General features: G+C 38.5%; 1 long non-coding RNA gene across 2 annotated transcripts in view; it reads left to right on the top strand.

Moving 5' to 3' along the window:
* Positions 1 to 14,932, top strand: part of LOC134147846 (uncharacterized) — an 85,953-nt gene that overhangs the window by 13,529 nt on the left and 57,492 nt on the right. The window contains exon 3 of one of the 2 annotated variants that reach the window (XR_009960081.1): positions 3,964 to 4,409. The exons of the other annotated variant lie outside the window; for it this stretch is intronic. This is a non-coding gene — a long non-coding RNA (uncharacterized LOC134147846). Of the gene's footprint in view, positions 1 to 3,963; positions 4,410 to 14,932 lie in introns of those variants that run through there. 2 annotated transcript variants of the gene reach the window in all.

The raw sequence follows: 14,932 nt of genomic DNA, 5'->3' as shown, positions 1-14,932 counted from the left end.
TACATATGCTGCCCTTTAAGAACATAAGATAACTTAGGTAAGTGTTAAGTTTGTTTATTTCAGTTTGTGTTACCTGTTAGTCATATGGTGAAAAAAGGTTAAGTTTCCAGGGGCCTGGAACCAAGATTACCCATACCAAAGTTTTCGGTACCAGTCAGTACCCTCATTTTCAAGGAAACAGAGATAGTTGCTCTCTCTGTGACCCAGTTATTCAAAGTTGAGGGGAGTTTATTAATTTTCCTGCTATCATTTTGGGATTCCACTGATAGTGTTCAGCAGATCTCTTTGGGTTTTTCTGTACCATTCACCTTCATTTGATTTCATGTTAAGAGCTAAGTTTTATCTGACCTGCACTTTTTTTTTGATTAGATGCTTCAATTTTACTTTAAAGATATCCCAGTTCCAATAAATTATTTCTTTCCTGTTGGCCAGAATTATCTCTTCTTGTGAATCTTTTTTAGAAGGAATACCAGCTTCAAAGCTTAGCTCCTTAGAAATATAGATACAATGTCCTTGCACCCTTTCACACACTGAATGTCAGTGATAGTTAACCACTGGTGTATATGCAAACATGATTCATTTTGATAGTGATCTGTGTATTGATGAACCTCACAGATCTGTAGTATACCTTGGACAAAGAATAGAGATTCAGTGACTTGCATATTCTAACCAGCTCTGACTTACATATGAATATGCTTGAGGATCTGAGCCTCCACTTCCAAGTCTTTCTGGACGTGACGTATTTCTGAGGTTGCAAACAACAGCCTGCTAAGTAGTGTAATGTGCTTTGATGCTAGCACAGCAACTAGATCATTGCAGGTTACAGCTGCTTTGGTAGTATATGTCTGCCGAAGAGCTTTTTGGGCAGTTTTTGGCAACAATTTCTTTTGAGAGTCGATCTATGATGATAATGTTTCTTTTTAGTATTTCATGTCAGTGAATTCACTATGATTGCTGTGCAGAATGTTTAAATAGACAAATAACAGAAAAAGGAAATAGTATTTCAAGGCAGTAAAATACATGCTTCCAGAGTTAGGATTCTTTCACATGTACGTATGACTACCACCTTCCCCTAATCTGAAGCATATAAAGTGATCTCTGCTTTCTTTTAATTCAAGATAATTAACAACCACATGAACTCAGTGTTCATATAACAATGGGAAAATTAATGGGAATTTTTTCTGTCACCATATACAGATGAAGGTACTGGGCCTGCCACCCATACACACAACTCATACAGAATATTTGACAGATACTTAGCTAAGAATATTGACGTGTTGTGATCTGGGAGATGTTTCTCCCCCAAAATGAACAAAACATTTTTTTCAGACAACTATGAAGAGCGAAAGGGTGATGCATCATCTTATGACGAAATGTTTCCAGGCCAAATAAAATGTTGGTTTTTTTTCCTATCAATATTAAATTGGTTGCATGATTTATTGTGATTGTGCCCTGGGGCTGTCTATTATCAGCTATATCTTTCTATAGTAAACTGGTCTGAAAAATGTAATGAAGAGGAAAGAGTAACATCAGATTAACACAGTGAAATGTCACTAAAATCAATAATAATTATTCTGGGCTTGCATTCATTGCCATGGCATTGCATCTACATTGTATGATTGCATCATTGCCTCTTGGGAGTGATGTATTTGAAGACTAAGAATTACTAGCAAAATGTAATTCAACTTGTGAATGATCAATTGTGGTTGATTGTTGCCAGACTGAGAGCAAGATATTTCAGAGAAGAGGGAAAGTACAGTTCTACAAGGGAGAGAATTGATGTGATGATGCTTAGAGAAGTGCAGTATTCTGTCCCCTTTTCTCATGTCCTGGTGGGAATGCAGTTTTCTGTCCCCATGACACAACTGGTTCTTTAGAACTGCTGCTGTAGGCTGTGCATAGGGATTGTCAAACTGTGTGCTTACTTGTCCCTGTCTTCTCTGGAAAGATAGCAGAGGAAACTGCTCCTGTGCTTCTTTATACTTGAGGATTCAGATAATCCTGATTTCCCACAGGGTGTTTGTACCCTGCCTTCACTGCTCATCTGAATTCAAGTCATACCAGAATCTGATCTTTAGTTGTCTGGTTTCTCAATTTTCCTTAGTCTTACTTTTCTTCACTTTTGAAATCCTTAATGAGTGAATAATCTACACTTTGGAGGTTGTCTAACTTGAACACGCAACATTAGGAGCCTGGACAACTCTGTGCTCAACAGGAAGAGAAGATGCCCTGTATTATCCTCTGGCAGAACCTCTTCTCCTTGGTTAAATAAGTAGACTAACTTCTAATTCACACATATGATACTAGATGCCATAGCACAGTGTAATGGCCCGTTTAATGTACATTTTGCTGTCTTTCCCTGTGCCATTAAGACATGAACTAGATGAGGTTGGATTCTGAATTTGCCAAAGTAGGATTTTATTCTGCATGCATCAGTCATTCTGGCTGATAAAATTCCATGGAAAAAAGCACCATTTCTGAATTGCTTTCAGTCATGGTGGAAGCACATCAATGTTTCTGTTGCTTCAGACAAGTATTTTAGCTCCAAACTATGGATGCTAAGAATTTCTCAGCTTATAAGCAGTTTAAAAATGTGAACGCCTATTTTCCATTCACTTACACTGGATTTTTACATGTCTATACAGCTTCACAGCTTCAGTGACTACTTTGAAGTCATCCTAATTTACACTAATATAAATGAGAGGAGAAATGGGCCCTATAGCTTGCCTGGAAAATTACAATGAGAGATTAAGATTGTTTACAGAGGTATTCAAGCTCTGCAAGGAGCAGTGATGCTACAAGAAACATTGAAAGAGAAGAAAAAATTGTTCTGTAAAGCTGTGTTTACACAAAATTCAACTTTCTTTTTAGACCAAGTTCAGGCAAAATTGACTTAGTTTTCCTTGCGTACTACTGCAGATACAGTAGACATCCTAATGTGATGGAAAAGTAGGTCATGATGTAACTGAACAAATACCAAATGATGAGGCTTCCATTTGTGTTATATATTGTGGATATTTGCATTTATGACATAATTTTTGCTGGTATGACGGAAACAGCAATGAAAACGTTATTGAACAGTCCCAGGACAGAGGTTTTTGGCGGTTCAGATGCGTGCAACAGAAACAATGTTTCTGAATAAAATCAGAGGGCTAAATGAACTGTAAAGTCATCTGAATGTTTCCATTTGGAATGCTCAATGAAGACTCCTATTTCTAATCCAAGACAGTTTTTATTAGCACTCTGCATTCAGCACAAGCACAGACCAGTTCTGAAATCAGCCGAGGTACAGCTTCAGTAATAGGGAAGTTAATTTCTGCATAAACACTAGATTTTTTAAAACCTAGTTGCAACTTGTTTGAGGAAGCCATCAGAACGATTTATGCATTCTCAGGAGCTATGAAAAAAGGAGCTAGATTTACAACACTTTTTTAATGGTATTGCATTTAGAAACCTGTTCGTTCTTCTACAGAATGCCGCAAAATGTTAGTGCAGCACTAACCTGCTTTGTAGCTTCCTTCTTCAAAATTTATCTAAAAGTAGAATCTAATTGTGCTCAAAGACCACTTCTATTGGACTGAGTAATTCAAACGAAAGATGGACAAGTGAGAACTAAAGTGACTAAAGTAAGAACTGCTTTTCATCTATCTTCTATCTAGCCATTCTGTTGGCCTGCATTACCCTTAGTTTGAATTATGTTGCTCATCTTCCAACTATTATCTTGCCACCTGCCAATTTCTGTAAAATGACCAAGAAGGTGCAGTTAATCTGTGGGTAAATACCCAATACTAAGAACCCAATAGTAAGAGTTTTTCATAGAAAATGAGTTTTAGCATGAATACATGAAAATCAAGAGCCACAATTCATAATAATTTTTATTTTAACTGATTGTTTTCCAAATGTATGACTTCCAAAAGTTCCTCTTTCCCATTTGTAATCTGATGTTGGTTTCATCGCTTCCAGGTCTTAGGTAACTTCTTTGTGTTCTTCAAGTTTTATAACATCCTTTACTCTGGAAAATTGAAAGGGCACATCTGCATGACACTGTGGACAAGAGAAGCAGTGTGCTTTTCAAGTGAATCACCCAACTGTTCCCACTTGCACTTCGGCTAGTATCACGGAGTGAACTTGGAGTGAATGAACTGGATTTCTTTCAGATGGAAACTGAACTGAAGATGTTCTCCAGGAGCACAACTGGACAGCTCAAATGACGAATCATGATCATGGGTCAACACTAGATTTAGTCCAGAGTGAACTCCCCACACAGGTGTAGTGTAACTGCTTAGTCCTCAGTACCAGTTGTTTTGATTAAATGGTCCCTCTCTACTGACTTGCTGCTCTTACACCGCATGACTTGCCAATATAGACATAGTCAGAGATACGTAAATGAATAAAGTACCCAGCTCCCATTGATCCTCATACTCTTTTGAATCTTTAAACCTTTTGTACCTTCTTTAAATATTTTGATTACAAAATCAATCAAAAATTAATTCTTGCATAGTGGTTTGACGAAGTGATGTTTAAGTGTACTACTTTAATTTCTGAGGCAAAACACTGTAATAGAAATGGGTGCACCTAAGTGTTGGACACTGTCTCATCAGCTTTTCACTGTGTCTTCTAGCAAAGCAGTCAAAATTGATAACACTGAAGTCAAAAGGCTACTAGAGAAGAAGTAATAGAAAAAATAACAGTCCAATTTCAGGTCTGGAGGCATGCCTGAACTATATATGAGAGTTGTGACCCAGATGTGCACTAGCACCACTTTTCTGTTTTTCTTATACTGACATTTCAATGGAGAAGAAAGAAAGACACACAAACTGGATGCTCCAAAAAGTTTCTCTAGCTAAGCAATGAAGTATGATGCAGCATTCCTCAGCAGATAAATAATTATTAAGTGTTCACTGGAATCATACACCTAAAAGTCAAGGTGGTTGAAAAATGATCTAGCCACTACAATAAGACAATTTAGTTGTTAAATTCAAAAATACAGTTCGTATGGTTGGCTGTCTTCATTGTTTTTACTTTCCTTACAAGCCCTCAAAATAAAAGTTTTCTGCTGTTGTATGAGAAAAACAAATGAAAAAAACTTATTTAGATCTCAGCTAGTTTTTCCTGACTTTTTATTCATTAGCTGTTCCAAAACAATCAAATGTTTGCATGTGTTTTTTGCAATACTTAATTGATTTGCTTTGATCATTTTATGCATTTTCATTTGCTCATTATATGCCTTTTCCATAAGGATTCCTGACAGGATTTTTCAGTGAATGTTACCAGTTCAGATCCATTTGTATCTGAAGTTTATTCTCTCAGGGCTGAACTTGCAGACCACAGTAAACATGTGTTTAACTTTGTAGGGGTAATCCCACTGACTATCACTGTTTACGGTATGTCAATTCTGTTTAAGTCTGACCAGCTTCTAGATTTTGAAATGAGAATTTATTTTTTTATTGAGTTTTAAATGTCTTTTCACTTTATAAATGTTTGTATGTGTATCCACATATATATGCCTCTGTATGTATGTATATGGTCTCCAGCAGAGCTCACATAATGGGGAGATGCAGGAAAAATTACTTTATTGTATATATATGCCCTGTTAGCTAAATTTCTAAACCAGATGCCAGAGTGAGCTGTTGGGTTGCTGGAGCCAGGGAAATGCATATTACGAAGTACAGGATGAAAATGCCTAAGGAATGTTGAGTGTTTGCAGCTATATTAATTTAATGCAACTGCAGGCAGAACTCAATGTCATGACTGCATGCGAAGAAAAACAGAATTGTGTCTGATGAAAACATCTGGATTCAAGTTTTGATGCCAGTAAGTTCTTCCCCCACTAGTAAAAAGGATTGTAAAACCACATTCTTTTAGGGTTATGTGATTCATAGGAATGTTCTACAGTACGCTCCAGCTTTTCTTCCAGATACATAGCTCAGGGTCATTGGCTGGCAATGGCAGTGTTCTGGGACTAAATTACAGAGAGGTCAAGGGGCTATATCCTAAGTTATGCTGAGTTTGCAACTAGCAGGTAAGAAGTATTAGGCTCCGTTTCAGTTCTTTAAAACTGTCAGAATCCCCAATAACCCTGGATATAACTCAGAGTAGTTAGCTGCAGACTTTTGCATAAGAATTGTGTATTAAAAGACTTTTGTTCTAGGGAACTGCTTTGTGCTTCATTCTGCCTTGGACATATCTACTTTTATTACTGTTAGGAAGATTGAGAAGTCAGTGATGCTAAGCAACTATACTGTCTGTTTGTCATACAGAGTTCTTTCTGTAATGATTATGATTCTCAGCTGCTCCTGAAAGCTTGTCTGCAGTTGCCTTTTGCTTAGTAGCCTGCAGATACAATGAACATGAAGAACTTTTTGGCAGCACTGATAACTTTAGAAATCACCGTTCCCTATTTCTTTTCCCTGACCTGGTAGCTTTTTCCCACCTCTCTGATGTCCCCAAACTCTGCAAGAGTCACTTCAGGGAATAGTGCCACCTGATCAGTAACTGTTTCTTTGATGGGTTATATTTCAGCCCATTTCTTTTCTGCTGCTGTTTAGAGCACTTGCAGTTGTGCCAACCCAAGAGAGGGGGCAGCACAGAAGTATAAATAAGCAGCTGGAGGCAAGACAGGAAGGGGTGGTGAATGCTTAAGCAGTACTGATGCCAAAGGTCTAACCACAGGCTGAACTAGGGCACTTGGCCCAAAATATGAGCTTATCTCCAACATTTTCTGACTGTGAACACACTAAGGCTGTAGTTTTATGAGATGAAGTCTTTACTAGCAGTCTTGGATGTTTCTCTTCAGACTCAGTTTCCCGTGTCACTCCACTGCAAAGATCACTCATTCACTTATGCCATAACAGCTGTACCTGATCCTGAATTTTGAATCTGATCAGAGAAACTGATCCAGCTTAAATAAAATCCAGTAAAATCATTTTTTAAAAGCTGGATTAGTTGCCCACTCATTTTCACTGTGTAGCCAAGCAGGCTTGAGCTCTCATACATGTAGTGTTGCAGGTAAGGGGAGAATGAGTGGCCAAAGATTGGAGAGAATTAAGGGCTGCTCGTGCACCAAGCTGCAGCCTTATAGTTACTGTATTTCTCCATGGGTGACTCTTGTCTCAGAAGGACAAAATGCAGTAGAACTGCAAGATTGCTGATATTATAGCAGACAAAATGATAAAAAAAGACTTCTCATTTCAACTTTTTTTTTATAATTACTTTCTCCTCCCATCATATGAGCATTCTGCTGAAAAAATCTGGCCTTCTATTCAAAACTTGTCAAAACATGTTTGAATTGCATTCACTCAAGGTTACATAGAATGAATGATGGTATGTCTAAAATTTATACAAGCATGAGACTGCCAAAAAGACCCACATCTGAAAACAGTTTATGCTTATATTGAGCTTATGAATCAATACCTTTTTATATTTCTTTTCAGTCTTCAGTTTATCGTGACATAGACATAACTAAGATATGACAGAATGCAAGAAAACTGTAGTAGCTGTAAGACCAGTAAGAAGCTGTTCCTCAAACTGTAGTCTGATTGTGCAGGTTAATGTAATATATTACATCTTGTCTGAACTATTAGAGCTATTGATGAAAAGTTCAGTAAATTTCTGTAGGGGTTCAATCCCTGATTATTTCAGAGTTACAATGGTACATAAGATCATATGATGAGGAAGGGAATCTCATTTATTAATCTACTGTGAAGGGGAACTCAGAATATTGAGTAGATAATAGACTTACTGTGCTAAATGTACAGGCAATTCTAGGACCAAAAGTATGAGAACTGGAGTACTGGAGGCAGATTCAACTTGCATGTTAGGCTTAGGCATATAAAAACTCTGTCTAGAATTCAGAAGCAAGCTGCAGTAACATGCAATGAAGTAAAATATGTGGAAATAGGAAAAAATAAGCTTAACTGCATGTTAGCTGAGGTGCATGAACTAGCTCCTAAAGGCAGTGTGGGTCCTCAGCTACAGTGTGTGCTTCACAACCTGAGAATTCCTGCTTACAGGTAAGAGTCTTGAAACATAGGGAGCACAGAATGGGAGAGGTAGGAATATGTCATTTAGGATGAGGCAATAAAGTGTAATAAAATAGTGGGGTCTTGATATAGAAAAATAAGGAACAATGAGGATGGACAAATGTGCTATTCAGGACCCCATGGAAATTTTAGAATGTGACTCATTTAGTTGGGAAGTGGGTACCTGTGTCCTTAACTGATGGTTTTATTGTTGCATTTTCTTTCTTCCTTAAAACTAGTTTGGCTTTTCCTCAGTTATTTGCCAAATATTCCCACCACTACCCAGGGAGAGTATGTGTTCGAAGTTTGCTGCCCACAGATCAAGTTCTGAATAGTGTCCATTCTTCATTGATCTGTGTGCAGTCTGAACATGGAGCAAAGCCAAACCTCCATACTCTGCATTTTCTTCTCTACTAGAGAGAGAACTCCCTTACACGTTACAGGAAATCTGAACATGTGGTGTGGCACGTGAAAGCATCATAAATGACAAAGTTAATGAGCTGTATGTGGCAGGACTAGTGAGTGCTTTTCCATGAAATTATGGGCAAAGAGAGAAGGATGTGGTGGTGATGTACTTCTGAAATTTTATTTTGAAAGTGGGAACATGAGGAGTCATAATCTAGTGTCAAATATGCTGCCTGTAGTTATTTCTAGAAAAAATTTCCAAGCAGTTAGTTTCTCAGCATTGAGGCAGTGGTTCTTACTCAGACTAAACTCCCACTGTAATCACTCTTGTTTAATAGGCTTAAACAACTATAGCCGGCCTATCTTAGTCTTTGCTCAGGCCACTTTGTCTTTGGCTTTAGCTGTCACTAAGTCCAATATGCTCTGTTCGTGGTGCAAACTTTTTAAGTGGGTAGAGCTGTGTCAGGATAACTGCAGCAATTCAAGCCAGTGCAACACTCTTTTTAGGTCATGTCTACACTAGGTGCTTGGACTTTACTCAGCTATAATCATGGCTGCGATCCTAATGCAAACAAGCCCTAAGGGTATGTCTACACTAAATCAGAGGTACGAATGCAGCATGTTCGGGCATGGTTAAGCTGCTTTTAAACAATAGCAATGATGGAGTGGCAGCATAAACTTTACAGCAGATTGTCTAAGCCCACTGGGAACTTGGTGGATGCATGCAAATGACTGGTTGTATTGAATTTCATCGCTCCAGTTTTCCACTGCTATTGCTAACCCATATTGTAATTGTACCTCTCACAGTAGTGTAGAAATTATCTAAAGCTGTTCAGTTGCCCTGTTACAGAAAATAGGACATTGACTGGAAAAAAGCAAATAATCTAATGGCAACATGTCTTTGCTATATTGCCAATAGTGTGATCTGAAACTCAAAACCACAAGAAGCATTCACGCAGTTTCCTGTTAACCGGGGAGTACATTTTGACATCCTTTCAAGTCAGAAACTAGGTACAGGCTCTCATAATAACCTCAGTGGAGGAGCTACATGCTAGGTGGGGGAGTTTTAGTGTTGGTCTGATTTGAAAATAGAACAAAGGAAGGAAACATTGGACTGCTCTTTCTAGTGAAATGCTTATCTGTCATAAAAGCACGTGGCTTTAAAATTGTCTTTCTTGTCTATCTCAGATGCAAAGAGTATATTCTAGATTTGAAGTTCAACCGTCTTATTTTCTTACTTAAAGACAGTTTTGTGGTTTACTTGCAAACTTCTCTATGCCAATTTCAGTTGTTTAGGTTAATAAGTGAGAATTTTCCAAAGGGAGTTTTAGGAAGGAAAAATTCTTCACAGAATAAAAGTAAAATGTTGCATATCTGGAGAACAATTGGCTCAACAGTGTTGACAGTGGACTGTACAGACTTTTTCTGTGTAGCCTGTTGGTTTTAATCATGTTGTTAGTCATTATCTAAATGGTGGTCTTCACAGAGCAGCTATTTTGCAGCCTACAGAAATGAAGTAGTAGGTTACATTTCTGTTCCTAGGGACTAAAGGGGTTCACATTGTAAAATCAGCATTCTTACTCTAGCTATATTTAGAAAAATTTGAGAGAATTCAGCAAGATCTAAGAAGAGGACTAAAATGTTAGAAAATGTAGTTTTTATGGAGAAATCAAAGAGCTTGCTTTATTTTGCATAACCAAAGCCATATTAGGTCTGATTTAGGGCTTCTCATTGTAAGGGATAATACACAATATGGATCAATATCTGAATTCAGACAAAGAACAGTAATAAACTTTCTGAACCATTTGAAAAAATACCGCATATTATATTAAAATTTTTACCTACAAAATTCTAGAAATATATTTCTAAAAGATATATAATCTACCTCAATTACACTTGTTGCCCTGAAGCAGAAATCCTATAACCTCTTTTATGTAGGAGAGCAAGTTAAATGACTGCAGTATGCCATTTTGGCCTGATAATATGCTCAGATATATCTAGAAGAGATTCCTCAAACTGCAGTCTGATTGTGCTGGTTGATGTAATGTATTACATCTTGTCCTGTGCAAAGAACAAGTAGACGGCTCCAATCTGCAGGACTTTTAGCCTACCACCTTTCTCAAGCACTGCAGCCAGTTTAAAAAAGCAAATATGAAGTTATAGCAAAGCACAAACAGAAGCTTGACGAGGAAATCAAACTCTTGTTTTCTGTGTGTAATAACCCATATCAAAGCACAATGAAGTGGCCTTTAGTCTCTTGATTCAGTTAGCAACTACACTGAGTTGAGAGTTTATTTCTGCATCCTTGAGGAAACTTTCATCCTGTAATGTCTGTGACGTTCAAAATTTGAGTGAAGCTTCAGTGTTCCAGTCTTAGCAGACAAGAATACTATGCCTACAGTGCATACTAAATTTACAGTGATAAATTATCCCAGGAAATAAGTGCTCCCAGTAATTATTCGGTTTTCGTAGTCTTCGTCCTGTTAGCGATATAAATGATAAATGTTAAGGAAGTGTCAGTGAATGTGGACTTTCTCTTCTTTATAAGTTGACCAGAGATACGGAATTATGCTTTCATTAGATCCAATAATCAAAGAACAGCAAATACACAAAGTTAGTGAAGCAAGCCACAATACCTGATTTGGAAAACTGTAGATTGACTATAGGTGAATAAAATCAAGTCAATAAGGTTTAAAGATGAGTATTACTGGTTTTGCTGTTGAGAGTCTTATTTGCAGGTACTGCACAACCAGCTAGAAGCTCATAGTATTATTTAACATTAATATATTTAACTTATGAAACAAATTGCATGGAAAATAGTCTAGAAATAATTTGAGGATGGAAGCAAAACTGTCAAAACAAGGTAAAACAGCTTAGAACTGGCTCCACACAGAAAGGCAAATAATGTAAATGGATTACAGTACATGTCAAATTAAAACCTTTTAGCTGTCTTTGTCCTCCGTGGATGATTTTTTATTTGTTTGGTTTGTTCCTGTTGTGGGTTGGCTAAATGACTTTTTATAAAGTGTTTATTTCATTATCCAAGATAGTCTGACATGTCAGATATACAGATGATCTGAGTTGGCTTTTCAAGACAGCTTATATGTGTTTACATATATTTCTGTTTACTTAATCTGTGAGAGCCAGTACTGAGTTCCAGCTGTTTATCTGGCTGGGTGTTCACATACTGGGGGAAAGGTTTAATTATGAAAACCTGAAGAAAATAAAAAAAAAAAAAAAGAAAAAAGAAGAAGGTGAAGTTATGAAAAAAACAGTAGAGAAAGCCCTCAATTGTTTTTTAATGTAAATTTTTAAATTTGAGGCTACATCTGTTGAGAAGCCAAATGTTTACATAGGATAACAGTGCCAGTATCAACACAGAAATTTTGAACTAGAGAGGGTTGATGGAGGCTTGTGATACAGGAGTCAGCTTCCACCAACGGTAATCACAGAGGCATAGTTACACCATACTCCAGCAAGAGGAGTGTGCACTGCATGTGTTGATGTCTCCCTCTGGAGATCACCTCTTAGTCGGGTAACTGACACTTACTGGCCTGTGAGTTTTATGTATTGACAAGCAGTCTCTACTACCAAAACCAGGCACAGATTCATTATACCAGTTTTCCTGAGCCTGACAATAGATTTATTTTAAAAGTCAGCTCAGGTTCACGTTAACTGTTATGAAGCTATTTGACAAAACTGGTCATATATTGAAGACTGTAATGAAAGTTGCAGCTATGGGAGCTTTTACAGCTTTCTCTAGCTATAGAGCTATTCATTATTATCTGTATTATCATCACAGCACACAGAAGCCCCAAACTAAAACAGAAGCACGTTTTTCTAGTCATTGTACAAGTACAAAATTCACAACTGAATGAGTTTTCTTAATGCTAGTTTCAATCTAAATGTTGCCAGTAAAGAACATTAACAAAGAAAGAAGATTTAAACCACACATATATGGGTTCCAGTTTGAACATCACTGAAGCTTGTGAATATTTTGATCTGAAGTTTTGGTTCAGATTCAGGCTTTTGACACTGTATCCCATAACATCCTCCCAGATAAGCTCAGGAAGTGTGGGTTAGACGAGTGGACAGTGAGGTGCATTGAGAACTGGCTGAAAGGCAGAGCTCAGAGGGTCGTCATCAGTGGCGCGGAGTCTAGTTGGAGGCCTGTGGTTAGTGGCGTCCCCCAGGGCTCAGTACTGGTCCCATCCTGTTCAACTACTTCATCAATGACCTGGGTGAGGGGATGGAGTGCCTCCTCAGCAAGTTTGCTGATGATACCAAGCTGGGAGGAGTGGCTGACACACCAGAGGGCTGTGCTGCCATTCAGGGAGGCCTGGACAGGCTGGAGAGCTGGGCAGAGAGGAACCTCATTAGGTTCAACAAGGGCAAGTGCAGAGTCCTGCACCTACGGAAAAATAACCCCATGCACCAGTACAAGCTGGGGGCTGACCTGCTGGAGAGCAGCTCTGCAGGGAAGGACCTGGGCGTGCTGGTGGATGACGAGTTGACCATGAGCCAGCAATATACTTGTATGGCCAAGAAGGCCAATGGTCTCCTGGGGTGCGTTAGGAAGAGTGTTGCCGGCAGGTCGAGGGAGGTGATCCTGCCACTCTCCTCAGCCCTGATGAGGCCTCATCTCGAGTCCTGTGCCCGGTTCTGGGCTCCTCAGGACAAGAGAGACATGGAGCTACTGGAGAGTCCAGCGTAGGGCTACAAGGATGATCAGAGGGCTGGAGCATCTGCCCTATGAGGAACGTCTGGGAGAGCTGGGCCTCTTCAGCCTGGGGAAGAGCAGACTGAGGGGGGATCTTATCAATGTGTACAAGTACCTGAAGGGTGTCAGGGGGACAGGGACAAACTCTTTTCAGTTGTCCTATGTGACAGGACAAGAGGTAATGGGCACAAATGGAACTATAGGAAGTTCTGCCTGACCGTGAGGGGGAATTTCTTCACTGTGAGAGTGACGGAGCACTGGACCAGGTTGTCCAGAGAGGGTGTGGAGTCTCCTTCTCTGGAAATGTTAAAAGCCCGCCTGAACGCAACTCTGTCTAGCATGCTGTAGGTGACCCTGCTTGAGGAGGGGGGTTGGACTAGATGATCTCCAGAGGCCCCTTCCAACCTTACTGATTCTATGATTCTATTCCCTTTATACTTAAATTCAGACCAATTGCAAAAGTTCTTAACTTTAGTTTAATCAGGGTAAGCAGTGTTAGAAATAAGTAAAAGTTGTTTAAAATCCATGGCACCTGAGATAATGATTTGAAAATCAAACTTTCCTATTTTTATTTATTTTGAGAAGGAGATTTAATAGTAGGATTGGCATTAATACAATGAAGTGCACTTCCTAGGCCATCCTTTAAACTGAGGAAGGACTAGTAAGGTCAGCAATATGCCACAGTAAGGAGTCAAGACTATTAGCTTCACCCAGAAGACTGTTTCATGCAAGGTTGGTGTGATCTGACAGCTAGATGTGACTTCTATTTAATTGTTGATGGCAAAAGCAAAAAACATTGAAGCAGAGCTCTCATTCTCCAAATCAAGCAACAATTTGATATGTGCATGGCATCTTTTTAGATCTTCTGATAAGATTTTAAGTGACATACTCTTGTTTATCTAATGTAAATCATTAACTCTTGGAAATCTGTGATACTGTGTTCCCTGTGAAAAAGAGGCAATCTAGGGGAAAAGGGAAGGGGGGACAAAGCAAAAAGAAAGATCTACTGGATAATACTGTGGTAACGGTGAAGAAAGTGGCTCAATGTCAAGTATCTCAGCAGCTAGAATGAGCTTGTTTTTTTGCAGCTTCTCTCAATATTATAAGAAGCAGGAAAGCAGTCCCATCTTAGCACTGAACTAAGTGATTTTTTGAACTTTCTTCCAAACCTATCTTTCAGTGATTCTGTGAACTAGAATTTGCCTTGAATTGCTGAAGTTATCCACAGAGTCTGCATGGCAGGAGTGCCTGGCTCTGTCTTTCCAAAGCAACAAACAACATGGTGTTTTCTGAGTCCTTTCTCACTAGAAAGCAAACAGAATTCTCCAGTGCAACAGGGGGTTAGTGTTGTTTGTATGAACTCCTTTCCTCCATGGTAGTCGCATTCGTGGACTGCCTTTTCTGCTGTGGAACCCTTCCCAACTGATAATCAAGGAAAAGGAACAAACCTGTTCTTCTGAAGTGTTTGTTGCTTCAATTTTATCCCTGTGAGTACATTTTTATACATTCAACGGAAGTAATTATTTGGAATAGATGAAGATGTGAAGTTGGAAAGTACTGGATGCTTGAAAGTATTTTTTTGTGTCAGAGGTGTTTGCTCAGTTTTAGCAAACTCAGTTTAGGGGTACAGTTCCTGAATTCTTCATTTATTTAACATAAGAAAATAATATCCTTTTCTTTTTAACTAGAAACTACTAAAACATTTCATAGATATTTGTGATAGTGTAAGTGCTGTGCAATGAAACACTGTAATACTGAATGACCCAAATCATTTCGCTATCGTTGG

The sequence above is a fragment of the Rhea pennata genome, chromosome 16 (assembly GCF_028389875.1).
Source record: "Rhea pennata isolate bPtePen1 chromosome 16, bPtePen1.pri, whole genome shotgun sequence".
In the NCBI taxonomy this organism is placed as follows: Eukaryota; Metazoa; Chordata; class Aves; order Rheiformes; family Rheidae; genus Rhea; species Rhea pennata.
The sequence above is the reverse complement of the archived record's forward strand: the minus strand, read 5'-3'. Positions and strand labels throughout refer to the sequence as shown.